The sequence below is a fragment of the Falco biarmicus genome, chromosome 12 (assembly GCF_023638135.1).
Source record: "Falco biarmicus isolate bFalBia1 chromosome 12, bFalBia1.pri, whole genome shotgun sequence".
NCBI classification, from domain to species: Eukaryota; Metazoa; Chordata; class Aves; order Falconiformes; family Falconidae; genus Falco; species Falco biarmicus.
In genome coordinates, this window is record NC_079299.1 from 19,207,848 (window position 1) to 19,223,082 (window position 15,235).

Below are 15,235 nucleotides of genomic sequence, written 5' to 3' on the forward strand. Positions count from 1 at the left end.
AACTAGGATGTAACATCTGACAAGAAGCAACAGGCATGCTTCTGTGTAGTCCTCATTCATCTCAAAGAAAGTTCCTGCCTTGGCTGACACTAGGGCAGTGAACCCCTGGGGTTTCAAGAAGCATTGCCTGGCACATTATCTGTACACAGTCCTAAGTGGTTTTCTCAAATGAGCTGATGGAGATGGAGCAGGGAAAGAGAGGTTTAATGCCAAATTTCTTCACTTGATGTAAATATCAACCCTTTTGAGTAGTAATTTGACATTCCTCAGCAAAGACACAGTTTGCTTTTGAAATATTTACCTTTTCTTTATTTTTTATAACCTTAAGAAAATTTGGAAGGAATGTGAACTGTTTTGTTTTTTGTCTTCCTGTGACGGCAGAGATTTATTTATAGCCAGGAACTGCAGGACAGCTCTCACGTGGCTGCTGAAAATTAAAACAGCATGTAGGGTTTTGTTTTGTTTTGCTTTTATGCCTTTGCCGCTACAATCTCTCCCTGCGTTCCCTAAACCGTTATTATTGTAACCAGAGCCACATTTTGCATTGCTACAATTGCAGGGTTATGTAAATTCCAAAGGCTTTAAAGGAAAGGGCCTGCAGATTCTGCTCTGGGCCATAGGGAAGTTGATACAAACGGTTATGCCCAGCATCTATGGAGAGGTAAAAGCATTCTTAAATTGTCAACAGACAGGAAACCTAAGTCTCAATCTCAACATCAACCTGAAGTTTTCTAAATCTTTTAGACATTACTGGTTTCATTTAATCCTCTCATTTTCAGTGTTGTGCTTTGCTATGGCCAGGAAAATTCCCTTCAGCCACTTCTGGAAATCTTCATATATCCTCTCTCACTTTCCACCAGTGTGGACTGGTTTACCCAGGAAAGCCAACAACAGAAACCTCTACAGGTACAAACTTTTTCAGACTCAAGGAACTGTATTTTTACAGTCACCTTGAAACCGTACACTCTGAAAAGCATTACTTTACTCATGAAGACTTTTATATTAAGAAGACAATTACACCAAAAGAGAACAGCCATACTCACAAAAGGCAGCAAGGGAACAGAGTATGCACTGATCCCTTGCAAGAAGTCTTTACAGCAAGCAGGAGTGGGGAAAAGTGTGATACATGTTGCACACCTGTATGCTTCTGAGTAACTAAGTTGTAATGCTGACACTAGCTGTGCATTTCTGTGTGGGCATGGGCAAGCCAATTCATGTTTCTGACTCTGTACTCTGTAAAACAGGGATAATAATGCCTGACTCAGAGTCAATGTTAGAAGGCTCTGCGTAAGCTCATCTTAGTCCCCAGTGTTTAGGCAACTCAGTTAAATGAAAAAAATGTTTCAGCCCACTTCTCTAGCCTTGCTTCTATTTCAGCTCTAAATCACCATTAGTCAAATCATGCTTAGACCTCAGACAAAAACCTAGATTACATTATTCCTGAAGTATGTGGAGGTTTTGCACAGCATGGTGCACCCTGATCACTGGAGTGTGCTAATGAGAGCTCAGGGAAATTACTGTTTTTTTGTGAAAAAGTGCAGCCAGAACTCCCTAGCCAATTCAGCTGACACTGTGAGGAAGGATGTGGCTGTGATGCCACTCCAACATGCTGCTTTCTATAGCTGTTGAGTTTTCCAGGCAACTTTAAACTTACTGCAGTGAATATGAAAAAGCAGGGCTTGCTGCATTGTTCACCCACCTCTTTTCCATGAAGCTAATTGTGTTAAGTCCTCAGGAAAGAAAACCAAACTGGTTCACAGTCTGCAACCAGGTCAGTGTGAAGCCAAAACAGAAGGGACATTCCAGTCAATTTCCAATCCATGATATTTTAAGAATAATCACTACAATGGAAGAGATAACCTCAGCAATGCACAACAGTTCCTACTCAGCTGGTAGTTACTGTTGCTGAACAGGTGGCAATAGCTGTTATTATGAAAGTGTAGTTTAAATCTTATTAAGAAAGACAAGACCTATTTCTAAAGATGCAGCTACCAAGACCCATTTCTAGAGATGCAGCTACACAAGATCCCTGCACAGATCAGAAATGTCTACCAGTTTGTCGTATGTGTTTATTTACCTGGAACCAGGAATTGCTCTGTGGAGCTCTGATCCTGACCATCATTCTGACCTTGGGCAAGTGACTGAATGCCTGTGCACCCACAAGTCTTTTGAAGTCAACTGGTGATGTGGATGCTCAACAATTCTGAAAAAACAAGCCCTACAGGTCAAAGCCAAAGTCTGCCAGAGCTGAGATGTTTTGGGTCATATCATAAATTATATAAATTTTGAACACAAAACCTAAAGCATCCACAGCTAAAAACTATTTTTGTAAGTGGGGTCCACTGTAACACAACTCTCAGACACAGAGGGGTGGAGTCCAAGGGATCATCTATATTAATATTTTTGGGGAAAGGACAGTTTATTAAGGGTCTGTGTGGAGTCAGAAACAAGCAGCCAGAAGACAAAGAGAAACCAGAAATCAAAGACAGCTATATTAAACTGTGTTTCATTCTTAGTGCACCTAATGATAAGTATCTGAGAACTATACATTTTACTGATCCAGGTACTGACCAAAATTGTTACTTTATTCTGGAAGCTATGTTTCCTAACTCTTGACTCCTTTTCTCAAAGATGACTGGTTTAGTGCTTGATAGAACTGCAGAGCACAGTCAAGAAACTCTGATATCCTGTAGTATCAAATTCCTCACATTTCGGTCTTGAACCTGAATCAAAATTAATACATGCCTCTAAATGATCAGCACTGCTTCATACAGACCTTGGTATCTTACCCAAGTATTAAGCAAGCTGGAGGTTGCTTAACTTTGGGAACCTGTGAAGCCTGCAGCCTGTAATTATTGGCCAAACCAGCAGCATAGCTCCCATCTACAACTAATTTGGTTCCCTGAGTTAACAAAACCCTTCCTTACCTGCCAAGCTTGCATACCCAATAGATACTACTTGACTCAGCACAATTAGCAAAGCAGGCAGGACAAACGGCCACTTAGTCAGCTCTGATGCATTTTACAGCATCCAATAGCTGACACAGTTCAAGCAAGGCAAAAAAACCATAAAATACCAATAAACATAATCACACAGACTTTTATACAGCAGACCAGTTCAATAGAATAGAAGTATAACAAAATCCTCCTACTGATAATAAATGGCAGTAAGGAAATTAAAGGCCCAGTGTTTGGTGCAGTGGTTCAATATGGTGAGGTCTAGTTAGGGCCATATTAGATTCTCAGGCCTAACTTATTCCTCTGCTGGGCAAAGAAAGGAGGGCATAAAGAAAGAACTGTAAGCATACAGATAGATGGTACATAGTATAAAATAATAAAAAAAAATAATTAAAAAAAAAGGCAAACCAAACAAAAAACACCCATAAACAGGAAAATAGAATAGAACAGAATAGTTCAGTTGGAAGGGACCTATGATGATTATCTAGTCCAGTTTCCTGAATGTTTTAATTCTTCCTAATGACGCAACTCAGGTGAGCTGCAAAAGGCAGATGTTATGTCCTCTCTCCCTGCTGCAATCAGCTACACCCAAAAATATCTGGAAGGAAAATGTCATCTGACACAGCCATGGTAAAAATGACCCAAACTAAAAAGTGTCAACTCTGAGGGTGTGGGAAAGTCTGCAAACAAATCATTGGGTGTGTCAGATATACAGACGCTAATATAATGCAGTGATTACTGTGTCTTTGCTAAGTGATTATGTAAAAGGGAGCTTTGTGTTTTAAGAACTATGCACGCTGACTGCTGAACAAACTCAAGTCTGGGTGTATTTGCCTGCCTAGGAGTCGTACAACATTCCCTGTGACCCTTAAGCTTCATGGGACACTCAGAACATAATTGAAATCCAGAGATTCTAAACAAATCCAGCACGGCATCTTATTCTACATGGAGACTTTTTAGACTGCTTTTAAGTATCACAGAACTGGGGAAACTGCTTTTGTGATACCCATGAGTTAATTTCTCAGGGAACTTCACAGTGGCTACAGGGCTCATTATTCCCCACCGCATTAGCATCACAAGATTCACATCAAATGGCAAAATCTGGCCCTAGAAAAATGATGGTGAGAACTTTGGCTTTACAAGTTCAAATGCAACAAATACAGGAACCTAGAGAGCTCATGGACTTACGTTCACACAGTGTAAACAGGAAACCTAGAAAAGAAAGCTTATACATCCATGCAGCCTGGGTTGTTCTATTACAAACAAACAAATAAACAAGTAGGTAGGTAAATAGATAGATAGATAGCACACTTGAAAGCATATGACACAAGTCACGCAAACAGTTAATGGAAGTTAATGACAGTGGCCAGACAGCAGAAGCAAGCCCAGGATTAACAGTGGGAGAATTTCTAATAGATGTCAAAGAGTATTTCCCATTTCTCTGGAGGCATTGCCTCCTAGTTTGGCACCAAACTGCCCAGCTCCTTCTGGCTTCTATGAATTAAGTTTATTCCTGAAAGAGCTAAAGAATCCCAAGAGACCATGACTAATGAGTGCTCAAAGGAAAAACGAAGATTGTGTATCTCTCCCCATCACTGTGTAACCACTTACTATTGAGTACCCAGAACTGAACACAGCATTCTCAGTGTTATTTCATCATAGCTCAGAGACATATTTCCTCAGCAGGCTATTTGGATCAAAGACTCAAGGCAACATCCCTGAAAGAAAAGACAAGGCAAAACACAGAGGCGACTTTTTTTTGCCATCTGCTTCCATTTTAATTTGCTGCAGTCCCACATGTCACCAGAGCCTGTAGGGTGGTCAATTGGATTCTGTGTTGTGCATTCATGGGAGTATAGGACTACAAAGTCATCATATCCTGTTTCCTACAATCACAGACAACTGCATAATAGACACATAGTCCAGCAGACTCCACAGCACATTTATTCCAATACTGTCACACATTAATATAAGACTTCAAGTGACCAGTGGGAAGCAGAATTAGATAAGTTTTCCAGTCTGAAGTAGGGCATCCATTTTCACTCTTATTTTAAAGCAGCTGACAATGACAAATTAGGTGTTTCATTGTACAGAGGTATAATATCACCTCCCTAACCTTTGATATCTAATTCTAGAGATCATAATTCAGTCCACTCTTATTTGAATATTCATGCTCTGTGGATAAAAATACATACAGCTACAGATAATATTTTTGTCAAAGTGAGAAAAACCAAAGTATTCATACGTAATCTGAATTGCATGTTGATATACCTTGCAAAAATTTAGGTCAATAATGGAAAAATTGACTGTCAAGACTGATGAAGTAGCATTCTTAAACTGCTTATTGTTAGAAGTATAGTGATACCATATGAAAATGTTAATATATTACGTTAGGTCAACTCTAGCTTGTATTTACAGTAAGCATTTTCTTAAGATAAGGCTTTCATTTCACAGTAGCTTAGCTACACTAACAGATGTGTAAATCAGAATGAATATGGGCCTCAGGAGATGTCCTGATAGATGTGAACATACTAAACATCACCACTGTAAGTAAGCAGGGGATGAGGCAGTGAGGAGTTGCTTGCTAAATTTTGCCTCTGTTTAAATATAAAATGTGTCATGAAGGGCACAGTAGGACATTTATAGCTTAACACATGTTCCCCAGCAGGTACATGAAGCTATTCTAGATAAGCCCAGACACAGCTGGAAAACAATTCACGGGTCTCCCAAGGAAAATTTCACCTAGTCAGAAAATGCATCTGTTTTTCTCCCCATAACTTAGTAATGGTGAGTGCCAAAGACCGTAGCATTCACACAGACTGCCTGAATCCTGCTGACGATGAAAGGCTAAGGTCAAGCTTTGTACTTCTGTCATTGGCAACACATTTCAGGGCCTCTACAACAGAGCCAGAGAGATTCACTCATTGGGATGCCTGACCCATAGGGCAGTAAAAGTATGAAACAAGCAATGAGGGCAAGTTCATATCTCAGTAGGGCACAGCTGGAAGACAGTTCATATTGGCAGAGCCCTACCATGGTTATTACTCTATCCCTGCATAACAGTGCAGGAGGATGCTGACAGATCAGAGCACAGGCAAGAACAAAACCAACTGTCTCTCTGTGCATTCAGCTGTTAGAAACATAGTTTAATTGGTTCCTGCTGTATATACGGCTGCAAAAGTAGCAAAGGACTGAAGTCTCCTCGTGTTTGGTCAAGGTCTTGCTTGCTTTCATCTGTTGTGCAGATGCTGATGGGGTCACCTGCCTGGAGGGGGTCAGGGTTCTGCCAAATGGATTTAAGCAGGGTACTCACAGTCCAGGCATCCCAACTTAATGGTCAGTGACTCAGTGAGAAAATCAAGACTGTCTGCACTAGTGGATGGCTCCATTCCTGACAATGTTTGTAAGAAAGAATGATAGCCTGGAAAACCTTCTCTACAGATGTATGCTGTTTAATCTAACAAATAAACTCATTCCATCTACTTAAGGCAGATCGCTTCCAATCTTTATCAGGAGTACCTAAGTTTCATACTCTCAGTGCAGACAAAAAACTAAATGAAGGGTGGAGAGTAGAAGAAGAACTGGAGATTATAACTAGAGGCTCTGGAAAGCCAGAACATAGATATGAGGGAAAGAGAAAGAAAGGGGAAGATTACTCACTCTACAATAGGGTGATATACTTGCATTCTGTGAGAAGTATGATTTTGGTGAATATACAGCTTGCCTACCAGGCAGGAGGCTAAATGCAACATGATAAAGATGTTGTTATAATATTTTAGCTTAATTGCTATGGCTTTGTTAAACTAACACTTCAGAGAACATAAAGATAGCTAAAAAAAAAAAAAAAAATTAAAAAAAATGGGTCTCCAGCCTACCTGCAGTGAGAGTATTTATATGATAGTACAGACTCCCATCAGGTTACAGGAATATGAAAAAGCTGTGCCTCAGTTTTCCAAAATGTTAACTGCATTAATATTTGGAAAGTGTCTGGAAATTTTCCAAAAGAAACTGCTGAATGAAAGAATAAATTTCTAACTTTATCTAACTATATATATGTGACTTATGCTCACATATTTGTAGTGTATGATAGCAGACAAGAAAATAGTCTCATAATTTAACTCCTACTGGTTAAATAGGAACAGTCCATTGCGATTGCCTCAGCTCCATCAGAAACAGTCTGGCTAATGAACATACAATACCCACTGCATTCAGGATTCAATTTTAAACCAGTAGAAAGTACAGAATTTACTGTATTGTAGGTTGATGATTTATTGACTACATGTTTTCAGAGGGACGGGGCTGTTGTAACATTCTTGGGGGGAAAAAAATAGCTTCATGTTAGAGGGTAATCATGTTACACCTTTAAAAGAGTCCAGGAAACTTCTACGCACAGATCAGCAAGGATGCTAATACAGCTCCACAGTTGGTCCATTCCTTCTTGAAAAGGTTGTTCCCCTCAACCTGACAAGGAAAGGAGCAGAACTGGCAGGCTGATGCAGAGCAACATGGAATTACCATGTATTTCTGTCACAGCCTTCTGGAGATTTGAAAGAAAACAGATGACAGTGCAGGACCAAGAACATGCAAAGAGATTAATGATTTTTCAAGACCAGCTTGAAACAACTAAAAATAGTGTGGTAGTGTGTTGGGGTTTTTTTATTAGGCATTGAGCTTTTCTGGAAAATCGAAGCACCCGAAATATTTGTTATTTATGAAAATATGAGCAACAATAATTTTATTGATGAGTAAGCCTGTTCATAATGTTCAGATTTACAGAAATATTTAAATGCAAAAAACCCACCCCAAAAACCAAAACATTTTTAAAAATAACTGGAGGGGGCTTAGCAAATTAAATCCTTTCTGCAAAAAAATGTCACTGTAATCTACTTTTGAACTGAGGAACAAGGAGAGATGCTGGTCACTTTTCACTGACAAGAAAAGACAGAGATAGAAATGAAGGTATAGTTTCTTAATGGGCTTGATACTTCAAGGACTCTAAAATGCAAATAAATTTCTGGAGGTTTGTGGTGTATTGGGTCATGTTCCTCAGCCCGCATCTTACAGATATGACTTTCTCCCTCATAGAATAGCTAAAACATCAGAGGATCTTCAGTGTTTTCACTCTCAAAGACCACCAGAATGTAAGAATTACTACACAGAGTCAGATCAGAAGTCCATCTAAACCAGTACCCTATCTCCAAGTAATGGTCAGCTGCAGACAGTTAGGGAAAGCATATAAAAATACCATATATAGTCTGATCCTACCCCTGCTCAATCCTTTTAGTTGACTAGGACTTGGAGATGGGAGTACAGCCAGATTATCATGTTTAATAGCTACCAGTGGACCCATCCTCCAAGACTTTTCATCTCTTCCCACAGTTTTGTCTTGGGAGAAGGGAATCTTACCACGTGATATTAAACCTTCGAAATGTATCCTTGTATGGCTTCATCACAATGAAATCTAACCTGGGTTGTTCTCCTTGGCAGAAATGTTCCTTCTCCCTTTTGCACATTCACATGTGTGTATGTGTTTGTGTATTTAATTTAGGAAAATATGCTGAGAACACATCTTCAGATATGATCTTAAAAAGTTAAATACGACCTGACCACTTTCTTCAAGGATGAACAGGGCACTGTGTACATTTACATCTCTTAAGACTTCACGGCTCATAATTCAATTGTTTAAGCAGCTAAAAACATTACTCCTCCAAACAGCAAAGAAAATACAAAGCCCCCCCCCAAATCAGGCTTGTTCACTGCCTTAAATAAAAAAAAAAACAAAAAAACTTAACAGTAAAAATGAGTTCTTGTTTATGCCTCCTTAAAAAAAAGTAATATACCAAGGAGACAGAATAATGTTGTTGAATCTCACAAATAGCTTTGTCCCCAGTCCAAAGAAAAGCTGGGCTGGCACGTGCATTGCCTGAATTTAAGTCATCTTGGGACACAGTGAAGAGAAAAATACTCTTAAAGTGTGAACTTCAAAGCTCATGAGCAGAAATACCAACTTCAGTGATTATTACTTTGAAGCCAGCAAAACTGGGAAGTGAGCAAGTGCCTGTTATTCAGGGAGGGAGCCTATTCCTCTCCTGCTGCCAAAGTTTTTCTCTGTTCCTCAAGGTTAGCTCTATTTCCATTTTCACGCAATCTAAACACATCCTTCCATCTCCAGCTCCCACTCCTTGAATTCCAGCCAGCCTTCTGATCTCCTCCCTTTCTTATCTGATTCCTTCTTTCCACCTTAAGTCTCTCTAATTCCTAACTCCAGAGAAATCTTATCAATGGTATAAACCTAACATATTATCAGAACAACTTTTATACTAAATCCAAAAACCATGAGCTTCTCCTGGTCAGATTTGTTACTTTATGTTGTCCCAAGTGTAGAAAGCTCCTCCTACTAGGAGACATTATTTGACACCATAGAGATCACCAGAGAAGCCAAAATCTCAAGTGTTGAAATACCATGTGGAAAATTGAAAGTATAAATCTAACATGGAAGATGGTTTGGGCAACATACAAACTGGACACAAAGCCTAAGGGAGGGAAAAGCCTGTTTGACCATCATCAGGTACAGATTTAACACACAGCACCAAGAAAGCTTGAGGATGCACTACCAATAGCATTGCTCAGCATGTGATGTGTTCATGGCCATGTGGCTACATGGTTTTCAGCATATCAAAGCCAGGTACATCCTGGACATGTCAAGAAAAACAGAACACAAGTACAGGACTGACATACCAAAACTCATGGGAGCTTCCTGCAACATGGGACACATTCTCCTGTGACTTCTACTGCTGTTAAACAGCAGTAGCTGCACTGACCTTCAGAGAGTTACACCACCATAAAAAGTATGTGAGAGGAATCAAATCCACTGTGTAGCTTTGCCCAAGTCAGTTGGCCAGCATTTCAAAAGCAGCTTATAATTTTGGCTCTCTCAAATTTTTAGTGTCTTGGTGCCTTAACAAGACACTAAAAATAAAGAGCCAAAATTACGGGTTACTTTGCACAACTTGGGCCTCAGTTTCTCTGAACCAAATTCTGATGCTACTTGAATTTACTTTTATTTGAAGCCTGGAATAAGTTTCCTGAACAATACAGAGCTAAAAAAACCCTTCACTAATACACCTGAGAGCAGACTTGCACTGTCTGTACCTCAGGTTACTCATTACCAGTCTGAAGACACTGGCCCAAATCCTCAGCTGGAACTCATCTGTCATAGCTACACTGAAGCCCCCATACCTATTTGTACTAGCTGAGAATCCAACCCAATAAATTCTATTTAAATCATTTACATAGCATTATGAAATTTAATACCTACACAGAGCCTGGAAGATAACAAGTCCTCAGCCTGTTAATGACTCAGAGTAGACAAACAGAAGTAACTCCACTGTTAAGTGGAATTGCAGAAAGATGAGAAACGAATCAGATCCACTGCATATTAGTGTATGTACTGAGTCCTACTACTACCAGTTTTCTGCAAATGCCTCAGTTCAAAGGAGCATGATATTAGGGAACACAACTGGTAAAATAGAAAAGACACAAGAGGCACCAATGTCAATCATCAATGCAACAAAAAGCACAAGAAAATGCATGTAAACTCTTTTATCCAACGAAAATCAGAGCAGTCGGCTTTCTTTTAATTTAGGAACATGCTGTGCTTGCCTGGGGGCTGCAGGGGCAGGGAAGGCAGAGAGGGTCAGATCTCCATAGGACTGACCCAGGTTTGAAAATTCACAGCAATTAAAGTATTGAGAGCCAAACCTCCCACACATCCTTCCCCTAAGTGTCAGGAAATGGTGTCCCCTGGTTGCTCAATTGTTAGGTCAAATGGCTGGCCTGGAGGGACTAGATGGGTTTCTGGGATTCCATTGGACCTCGGGGGAATTTTATGTCAACTAAGGCAGATGGAGCAAAACCAAACTATCCAGGTTTAAAGCCTTAAAGATGCTGTTCAACTCGTGCCATGCCTCCCTGCCAATAAAATACAGTCAGTGCAGGCCACATTTGGACTTGGTAAGAAAAGTTTTTGTGACAGATTTCAAGATGAACAGAATGATCTCCACTACACATAAGAAGCACAACTAAAATAAACATCAGTGATAGCAGCAGACAAGTGATACAGTGCGGTAAGGCCACTAGGATATCCAGAGAATTTGCTTACTCAGCTCTGTGAAACCATGAGACTGCACTTTGTAACACATAATATAGACTTTAAAAACCTCAGGGTTGCACTGGGACTGTCATAAACTCCAACAGGGAATTGCTTTCTGTTTCACAAATCAAAAATGAAAAGATGTCTGCCTTGTCCATATTGTATTTGTTTATTTTGCTTCCAGGGTCAGTGTCCACCTGTAGAAGAACTAGCAATTTCCTGGATGGTATTATCTCATCCAAACTCAAGGATGCTGAATGATGATCCATGCATTCTCACAAGACACTAAATTTATCTCCTGCCAGATCAATATCTTCTTCCCCATTCCTCCTCCCACACTTCCACTCAGTGTGCAATTTTCCCCCTGAACCATGACTAACAGCCCACATGGAACTTCTAGACTTGCAAACCCTTGCAGATAGTGTCACTCACTAGTGGGATGCTGAGCTGGAGGACAGAAAGAAGAATCGTAAGACAGAAAGGAAGCAGTGAATTTAAAACAGCCCAAATCTGGAGTTCTCTCCTCCTTATTTCCTCTTCTCACCCTCTCAGCTTTCAGCAGTTCTGTATATATTAATTCTGTATTGCCCAATGCACTTCAGACAGACTAACCACTGAACCAGGTAAAAGTGTCTGTGGCTCCCAGACACTTGTCTTGGCTGTGACAACTTTCAAGTTTTTATTGGGGCATATACATTTCTAACAAGTTACTACATTTCTCAATGATATTTTTTTTTTTTTTCATATTGCTAGCCAATGTGGTTAGGCTGTTGCTAAGAAAATAAAGCAGCTTCCTGGAAAAGAAGCTGCTGGGCTACTGGAAACAAAATCAAATAAGAAATAAAAGAGGGAGAGGAAAAGGATTCTGATATGTCATGGTAAAGCAGCCCAGATCCCAAACCAATTCCTTCCAAGTGAAGACTTCACTTCAAAAGTGCATCCCCACAGGATCTGGCTCTGAGAACACATGCTCCCTTACACACGCAGTCAGTACGGTTGCTTTTTCTCCAGCTCAGCCTAGCCCACTTTACATGGCATGGCATCCCTTACCAGGAATTAGACCCTGAACATCTGCCTAGTAAAGGTTACTCCTATTACGTTAGCCAGAACAGTGGTTACATCAACCTGCAGTTCCTTTCAGCACAGCTAACTGCACTTGCTCAATTTCATTTTGCATTTTTCCCTGCAAAACCTCCTCCCCATCTTTACTTTTCCTTCTTTACTTCCTTCTCCCTGCCCCAGCAACCCACTGTACCACTCTCAAAAGTATTTGCAGACTTATTCCATTACTAAAACAACACAGCCCAGGGAGCGCTGACTCGCAACAGCCTTTCTTGTGACTGCTTGTTGGCTGAAGCCAATTACTAACAGCACAGTGCATTATATTGTGCAATTCACATAGCTCCTGCTTCTCAGCCCAGTTTTGTGTTTATGTTCAAGGGCGTCATCTCTCCTTCCAGAAACTGCACAGACCAACCACCCTCTCACTGGCAAAGAGCTTTCTGAAGTGCCAGCTAAATATGTCAGCTTCATACAGGAAGCATCAAACTCTTCCACACACCAGGGGAAATGAATATGTCAGCTTCATACAGGAAGCATCAAACTCTTCCACGCACCAGGGGAAATGAGCTGTTTCTATCATGGGTCTTATTACAGAAGATGCCAATGAAGAGGCTGTGGAGGCTCCACAGCTGTAGAGGCTCCACAGCTGTAGAGGCAGCTGTCCCCAGAAGTGGTCCCATCTCTACGCAGGGAATGAAGAAGGGACATCCAGGTGTGAGGTGGAGGAAGCAAGGTTAATAACATGAATGCAGAACTGGATTTTAACCGTAAATAAATACAGCTGAGTGCCTCACTGAAAATACTACCTTCTTATGGAGGAGGCTTGGGAATCTCTGGACTGCTGAAGTAAAAAAAATATGAAATATTAAGACTCACTAACTTTCCAAGGGACTTGCACCATGTGTCTGGCAGTACCTCTGCAGGTTTTTCACAGGGATATTCTCCTTGTAGTAGCTGCCTCCTTCATGTAAGACCCTGTTAAAGTTAGGTTTTGATGTGAGAGACACCTCTTTCCTCTGCAGAAGTAGCAGGTTCTTCGGAAAGCCCTCAGTACAAAACAAGTACAGGCTCAAGGTGCTAAATTTGTCAGATTTAGCAAGCAACACACTACGCTAGTGTTAGGATCTGTTACTGTCAGTAGCCTGGCAGAGTGGGACAGGACTTCACTGTCAGGGAGCCAGAAAATTGCCTGTTGTCCTCATAAGGAAAGAGGAACTGCACAATATGAGAAGGGATTAAAGAGTTAAAAAAGCAGTCTTGCATTGTGGAGTTGCTTAAGGAAGCTGAGTTCTGCCTAGGGCTTGTTTGGGATTTTGAAGTCCTGCTACCAGAATATGAAGGAGCTGAATTTCAGTCAATTTTGCAGTCTTCCAAAGATACGTCCTTCCCTTCTGCTGTCTCCTTCAACCTCCCCCATCCCCTGTCATCCCCCATCCACATACATAAGAGTGTAAAAGCTTGCACTGTCAGCCCCTCTGCATACCTTTGGGAGAAACGATCAAGCTAAACCTGAATCCTGTGTGCTGCCAAGCTGGCTTCAGGATATTTCAGAGGAGAAAAAAAAGACAAGACAGACAAGCAGTACTTGCAGAGATTTGTTCTTGAAAACAAGCAAAAACATGAGAAGATTTGCTACAGCAGCTGCACTTACACTGTAATGCTCGTGCCTGCGCAGTTCCTCCCTTTTCTGCAGTCCAGTAATCCACATAGAGAACTGTCTGTGCTGCTCCTCTTGCTGGCAGTGCTGTTATAGTGAGACTGGAACTGCTGCTGTTTTCACTTTCAGCCCAGCCTCTCTCTCCAAATCCTCTGACGTCAGACAGCCTCTAAGAGATATTTATGGAATGAACGATCTAAAAGTTTCTCTAGGTAAATCTCAGATTGCAGATTTTTGGAATTTGTAATTTTAAAACTTTTGGATAGAAAATATCTCCAAGGGGTATCAGGGAGAAAACAGTGGGGAATTACAGATGTTGTTGTATAAGTCCCTGGCAGAAGACAATCCCTGTACTTTTCTGCCCATGGTATATTATATCCACACCCAGGATGTAACTATCTGTCATGGAAGTCCCCATTTGGAAAGCAGTATTTTCCAGTCTGTCAACTGTGCCTAAAGAGTGTTCAAATCAAGCCTGGCAGAGGTTGGTGACACACACACAGAGAAACACACACACACACACACACACTTGTAGTCCACAGCCCTCTGCTATGTCTAGGCTTTGACTGGATTTAACTACAACAGGACTGAAACAGCCCTTCCAAGCATCATGTCCACATCCTCTTTCGGTTTTGCACTAACCCCTTCCAGCTGGAATGTCTCCCCAGGCATGTGGGCCAGCTTCCCTCCTAACTTCAAAATACCTTCTAGAAGCATCTCATCTCAGATGAATACCAGCTCAGAAAATTAATTTGATCTTTGATCTCTATTATGTTCTGCTTATTTGCATCTCTGTTTCTATTATTTCTTCAGTACTGTACATTATGATGTTTCACCTGCTGCGAAAGCCAACATTACAAAGAAGTAAAGATATGCTAGAGCAAAAACTGAAGCAGAAGTATTAGCATTAATGCTAAGCAGTACTTGAAGAGTGAAATACTGTCATGGTATAATCCTGCTGAGGCAAGTGATGTTAAATTTGGACTGATAAGACCTCAATTAGGAGCTGAGCTTGCCTATAAGCCTGTAAGTATCAGTAGTCCCATCTAAGAGATGAGGAAACCGAGGTTTGAAGGTGAAGTGATATACATTGAAAGTCCTTGAGTGAGCCTTGCCTGATTATAGACTGACCTTTTTAGGAAGTCCAAAACTTAATCAACATTTTCTGGAGGATTCTACAAATATATTGCTATTATAAGCAACTGTTTTGGGGTTTGGTTTTTTTTCATACCTCATCATTTCCATTTGTAAACAGTTATAAGAAGTATGTGTCTTGGTACCACTTTTGGAGATGTGAGTGCTATTTCAAAATGTAAAGCCAGGGTTTTTTTCTGTGCAACTTACTGGCAGAGCAAATTCACCATTTTGGGCTGTGTGGATTAGTTTTTTCATATACATATACTTTCT

At 40.6% G+C, this 15,235-nt stretch overlaps 1 protein-coding gene across 1 annotated transcript in view; it reads right to left on the bottom strand.

Annotated features, from left to right (window-relative positions):
* Window positions 1–13,910, bottom strand: part of DAAM2 (dishevelled associated activator of morphogenesis 2) — a 206,381-nt gene extending 192,471 nt beyond the window's left edge. The window contains exon 1 of the mRNA XM_056357500.1: window positions 13,823–13,910. The gene's annotated coding sequence lies outside the window, so the exon portion shown is untranslated. The remainder of the gene's footprint in view (window positions 1–13,822) is intronic.
* Window positions 13,911–15,235: the final 1,325 nt, after the last annotated feature.